This window comes from Moschus berezovskii, chromosome 4 (genome assembly GCF_049115385.1).
Source record: "Moschus berezovskii isolate FMDL1 chromosome 4, NW_MosBer_1.0, whole genome shotgun sequence".
Taxonomy (NCBI): Eukaryota; Metazoa; Chordata; class Mammalia; order Artiodactyla; family Moschidae; genus Moschus; species Moschus berezovskii.
In genome coordinates, this window is record NC_142463.1 from 81,406,055 (window position 1) to 81,412,054 (window position 6,000).

At 41.3% G+C, this 6,000-nt stretch overlaps 1 pseudogene; it reads left to right on the forward strand.

The window, feature by feature from the left end:
• The first annotated feature begins 2,721 nt into the window (after positions 1–2,721).
• LOC129541660 (integrin beta-1-binding protein 1 pseudogene) lies at positions 2,722–3,315 on the forward strand (annotated as a pseudogene).
• The last annotated feature ends 2,685 nt before the right edge of the window (positions 3,316–6,000 follow it).

The following is a 6,000-nucleotide window of genomic DNA, read 5'->3' on the forward strand; positions in this document are numbered from 1 at the left end:
ATCAAATCAAAAGGATCATGGCTAAACTAGCTTTCAAACAGCACCCAGACATATACCCCATGGGGGCTCAGTAAGTACTAATTATCATAATATCAAAGAGTGAGAGGCACCTCATCTAACTCAGCCCTAAGGCATCAGGCTTAAGCCATCCTGGATAGATGAGAGGGTGTCTGAGTTTGAAACTCTTCCTTGAAAAGCCTATTTAAAATAATTTCTGCTTAAAGCCTTTCCTTGTTTTAAAACCTATCCAATTTTCTGGGCAATTACTACAACTTAGCATTACTACAACTTACCCATATGTGCTAAGTTGCTTCAGTCATGTCCAACCCTTTGCAACCCTATGGACCATAGCCCACTAGGCTCCCCTATTCATGATATTCTTTAGGCATGAATACTGAAGTGGGTGGCCATACCTCCTCCAGGGAATCTTCCCAACCCAGGGATTGAAACTGCATCTCTTCCATCTCCTGCACTGACAGGCAGATTCTTCATCACTAGCACCACCCCTGAAGCCCTACCATTGCTACATTTGTAGACAGTTCAATCATAAATGTTAGATATCCTAATTATTTGCAGTTCTCTTTAATGAATTCTTTTTCTCATGTAATAGATGTCAGAATCAGATATAGATAAAGAACTCAAAGTCCTGGCATTCATTCATTCATTCATTTGTTCATTTATTTATTCAATATGTATTTTTGAGTATTATATTTATTCAGCTTAGTTTGGTCACTCAGTCATGTCCGACTCTTTGGGATCCCATGGACTGTACCATTCCAGGACATGCAGCATGTCCATCACCAACCCCCAGAGATTGCTCAAATTCATGTCCATTGAATCGTGATGCCATCCCACCATCTGATCCTCTATTGCCCCCTTCTCCTCCTGCCTTCAATCTTTCCCAGCATCAGGGTCTTTTCCAATGAGTCAGTTCTTCGCATCAGATGGCCAAAGTATTGGAGTTTCAGCTTCAGCATCAGTCCTTCCAATGGATATTCAGGACTGATTTCCTTTAGGCTTGACAGGTCTGATCTCCTGGCAGTCCAAGGGACTCTCAAGAATCTTCCCCAACACCACAATTCAAAACCACTCCACATTATATTTATTACCATATTAAAAAGCTCAAACTTTGAAAATGAAAATAACAAATTTCTTATCTCACAGTTACAGTGGGTCAGGTGTTTGAGAATAGTTTAGCTGGATGGTTCTTTTTGTTTGTTTGTTCTTTTCCATTGTTAAACAAGACACATTTTAATTTAAAAAAATGACTGACACTTTATACATTGCATTTTCTTCAGAAAATCGAAATCAAAGGATCGCTCATATTTCCTAAAAGTTCATCACTGCAGATTGGAAACAGAGCTATTGGGAAAACAGCTGAACTTGCACATGAAGCCTGCTGCTGCTGCTGCTAAGTCGCTTCAGTTGTGTCCAACTTTGTGCAACCCCATAGACGGCAGCCCACCAGGCTCCACCATCCCTGGGATTCTCCAGGCAAGAACACTGGAGTGGGTTGCCATTGCCTTCTCCAATGCATGAAAGTGAAAAGTGAAACTGAAGTCACTCTGTCATGTCCAACTCTTAACGACCCCATGGACTGCAGCCCACCAGGCTCCTCCGTCCATGGGATTTTCCAGGCAAGAGTACTGGAGTGGGGTGTCATTGCCTTCTCCGGCACATGAAGCCTCAGTTTAGCTCAGTTCAGTTCAGTTCAGTTTGCCCTCTGGACTGCAGCTCACCTCTTCCTGTTTGGCCCTGTACCTAACAGGTCGACCATATCTGTCTGTGCTTGGGGGTTGGGGACCGCTGGGTTAGAGAAATCACTTGATTAGAAAAATCACACAACAATATTTGTGATATTGTTGTCTCCTAATGACATTCCCCTTCTTAAGTGTCAGTGTGACTTCATGATTCTTCAAAAAAAAAACAGAACATGAAAGAAGTGATAGGCTGCCATTTATAATGTGTGTGTGCTTAGTGGCTCAGTCATGTCTGATTTCTTGCAACACTATGGACTCTACCCTGCCAGGCTCCTCTGTCCATGGATTTCCCAGGCAAGAATACTGTAGTGGGTTGCCATTTCCTCCTCCAGGGGATCCAAGTTTCTTGCGTTGTCAGGCAGATTCTTTACCACTAAGCCATTGGGAATTCCATCATTTATAATACTAGGTTATAAAAGAGACTGTGGCTTTTGCTTTGGATGCTTTCTCACTTTCTCTCAAATCATAAGCTTCTGGAAGAAATCAGCTGTATATTCTGAGGCAGCCCAACAGAGATACAAGAATAAACTTAGAGCGGGGACATTTTGAGACTTGCCAACCAACAGACTAGTGAGTGAGCTCTGAAGCAGAACCTATCTCAGTTGTCTTGAATTGACCCCAGTCAATTCATCTCTTGAGACGCCATAAGTAAGAACCATCCAGCTAGAACCGGAGTGGCTGCAGAGGCTCTGGCTGCCCGAGCAGTGGGTGTCTGACCCGTGAGCACAGACGGCAGCGAGTCACTCGGTCGCGTCTGACTCTGTTGCAGCCCCATGGACTGTTAGCGCTCCAGGCTCCTCTATCCATGGAATTTCCCAGGTACCTTGCTTTTCTGTCAATAATTGCCCATGTCAGAGTGACAGGACGCTACCTGTGCAGACACTGTCTGTCGAACCTTTGAAGACGGTAGAATAGGGTTCAATTCTGCAGGGAGCACCTGTGGATCAAGCTATGGTGGAAGATGTTTCATGAAGGCAAGAAGCACCACAGCAGTAGCACTTCCCAGAGCAGTGAAATCATACCAAGAGCAAGTTGGTAGACTCCAACCTTGGGGGGCTGTCACAGTCCAGCACCGTGGCAAGCCTCGGCACCTATTCCACCAGGAACACAGCACAAAGCACAATTCAGACACCTGTGCAGAACATCGAATAAAGGATGTTGGTGTCATTGAGAAACTGAAACCAAAGGGGAAAAGTTCAAAGGGCCACTGGACTTGATAAATTATATAGTTATTGCCCAGAAAGATGGAAAATTGTCCTTTGTTCCTCTGGAGGAAGAATTTATTATGGGAGTTTCCAAGTATGGTATAAAGTTATCCACATCAGATCAGCATGGTGTTCTGCATCGGCTCACTCTGTATTTAATCATCTGGATGGTGTGTTTCCAAGATGGTCTCAAGGCAGGAAAGAGCTTTCTGGCTCTGAAGACCACAGATGTGAGCATCCAAGGATACAGCCTGTGGGTTTACCAGTGCAACAGCCTGGAACAAGCACAAGTAATCTGCAAAGTTTTACCAACTGCTTTTGACTCTGTATTGACATCTGGGAAACCTTGAATTCTGTGATTAAGGGGGACTGGTTCCAAAAAGGAAAAGGAGTATGTCAAGGTTGTATACGGTCATCCTGCTTATTTAACTAATATGCAGAGTACATCATGAGGAATGCTGGGCTGGAAGAAGAACAAGCTGGAATCTAGATTGCAGGGAGAAATATCAATAACCTGAGATATGCAGATGACACTACCCTTATGGCAGAAAGTGAAGAAGAACCCAAAGCCTCTTGATGAAAGTGAAAGAGGAGGGTGAAAAGGTTGACTTGAAGCTCAACATTCAGAAAACGAAGATCATGGCATCTGGTCCCATCACTTCATGGGAAATAGATGGGGTAACAGTGGAAACAGTGTCAGACTTTATTTTGGGGGGCTCCAAAATCATTGCGGATGCTGATTGCAGCCAGGAAATTAAAAGACGCTTGCTCCTTGGAAGGAAAGTTATGACCAACCTTGATAGCATATTTAAAAACAGAGACATTACTTTGCCAACCAAGGTCCATCTAGTCAAGGCTATGGTTTTTCCCGTGGTCATGTATGGATGTGAGAGTCGGACTGTGAAGAAAGCTGATCGCCGAAGAATTGATGCTTTTGAACTGTGGTGCTGGAGAAGACTCTTGAGAGTCCCTTGGACTGCAAGGAGATCCAACCAGTCCATTCTAAAGGAGATCAGTCCTGGATGTTCATTGGAAGGACTGATGCTAACTCTGAAACTCCAATACTTTGGCCACCTCATGCAAAGAGTTGACTCGTTGGAAAAGACTCTGATGCTGGGAGGGATTGGGGGCAGGAGGAGAAGGGGACGACAGAGAATGAGATGGCTGGATGGCATCACTGACTCGATGGACGTGAGTTTGAGTGAACTCCGGGAGTTGGTGATGGACAGGGAGGCCTGGCGTGCTGTGAATCACAGGGTCGCAAAGAGTCAGACATGACTGAGAGATGAACTGAACTGAACTAGGAGCTCTATACACGTGTGTTTGTTTTTAAGTAAGTTGCTTAGTATAGCACATTGTCAATAAATGTGAAAGTGCAAAGAGAAAATTTTAAACTATCCCAGATGAATAAAAACTTATCTTGGTAAATTATCTAACAAAGATGGGCAAGTACAGACTACATGAGGAATGAGCAGTCATTAGAAGGCAGATTGGGAAGAATTGTTAGTGAAATATCACATCAAAAACATCAGTTCAGTTCAGTTGCTCAGTTGTGTCTGACTCTTTGCGGCCCCATGAATCACAGCACGCCAGGCCTCCCTGTCCATCACCAACTCCCGGAGTTCACTCAAACTCATGTCCATCGAGTCGGTGATGCCATCCAGCCATCTCATTCTCTGTCATCCCCTTCTCCTCCCGCCCCCAATCCTTCCCAGCATCAGAGTCTTTTCCATGAGTCAACTCGTTGCATGAGGTGGCCAGAGTACTGGAGTTTCAGCTTTAGCATCAGTCCTTCCAGTGAACACCCAGGATTGATCTCCTTTAAAATGTACTGGTTGGATCTCCTTGCAATCCAAGGGACTCTCAAGAGTCTTCTCCAGCACCACAGTTCTAAAGCATCAAAAAGCATACTGAAAGATAAAATTTGGAAAACTGAAAAGTGTCTTTTGCATTGATCTTCATCAGTTGCACATTTCCCAGGAGAAGACCCAAGTGAAATATTGATAGGTACTTAGAGCTTTAGTAATTTTCAAGGCTTTAAGGAAAAGTAATAAATAATATATAAAGGTTTCCTTTTACCTTGTCAAATACAGTCACAAATCAGACAAGATTTCATGTTGAAGATTGAGACTTTGTATTCAGCTAGGCCTCCTCAATTTTTTAGAACTCACTCAGGACTGTGAATTTGGTACTAGGTGACTAGATAGTGGGAATTCCAGTAGAGTAGAAACAAACAAAAAAAAAAACTGTAAAAAAAATTCAGATTCCAATCAACATATAATTGGTTAATTAGAGTGCATTAGAATTTAAAGTTTACTTATGTAGACATTAAAAAAAATATTTAATCATTTTATTATTTGCATCCAGTTTTAGAAAAATTAGGTAATCAGAAAGTAAATTTTACTTATTTCCTTTTAATTTTTATAGCTATTTAAAATATTCTTTCTGTGTTAATACTCATAAACAATTATATAGAATTGAGTATGTTGAAAATTTATTGAAAAAATGAGAAATTAATTATTCCAGTAATTATTATGATTACCCTTATTGATAGATTATTGCTCTATTAAAAAAAAGAAAAACTTAGAAACTGTTTGTAAAAAAAAAATGTAATCTAGCCTTAACAATATTGTAGAAAGGGAACTGAATGTTTTTAGTTAACTTTCTACTCAACTGTGTGCCAGGCAATTATATTTACTTTTTCAAAGAGAAATGAATTGCAATCCATCATAACTGACTCTATATCCAATTATTTATTTAAAAAGAAAAAAGACATTTGTTTTGAATAGCTACACCAGTGGATTTAGATAAATTTGTAGGACAAAAATCTCTGAAACTCTGTGTTGTTGTCAAACCAAAGGATTTTTCAGGTGTTTAGACTGTAAATAAACAGAGCAACAGGGCAGTAGATAGAGCTATACTTTGTCATAGACAATGTATGCACAAATCAGCTCAAAACTAGATCTGATCTTAGCATTGTGATTAAAACATGCATTTAGTTTATTTAAACCTTCTGAGCTCTAAGTGTTGATATT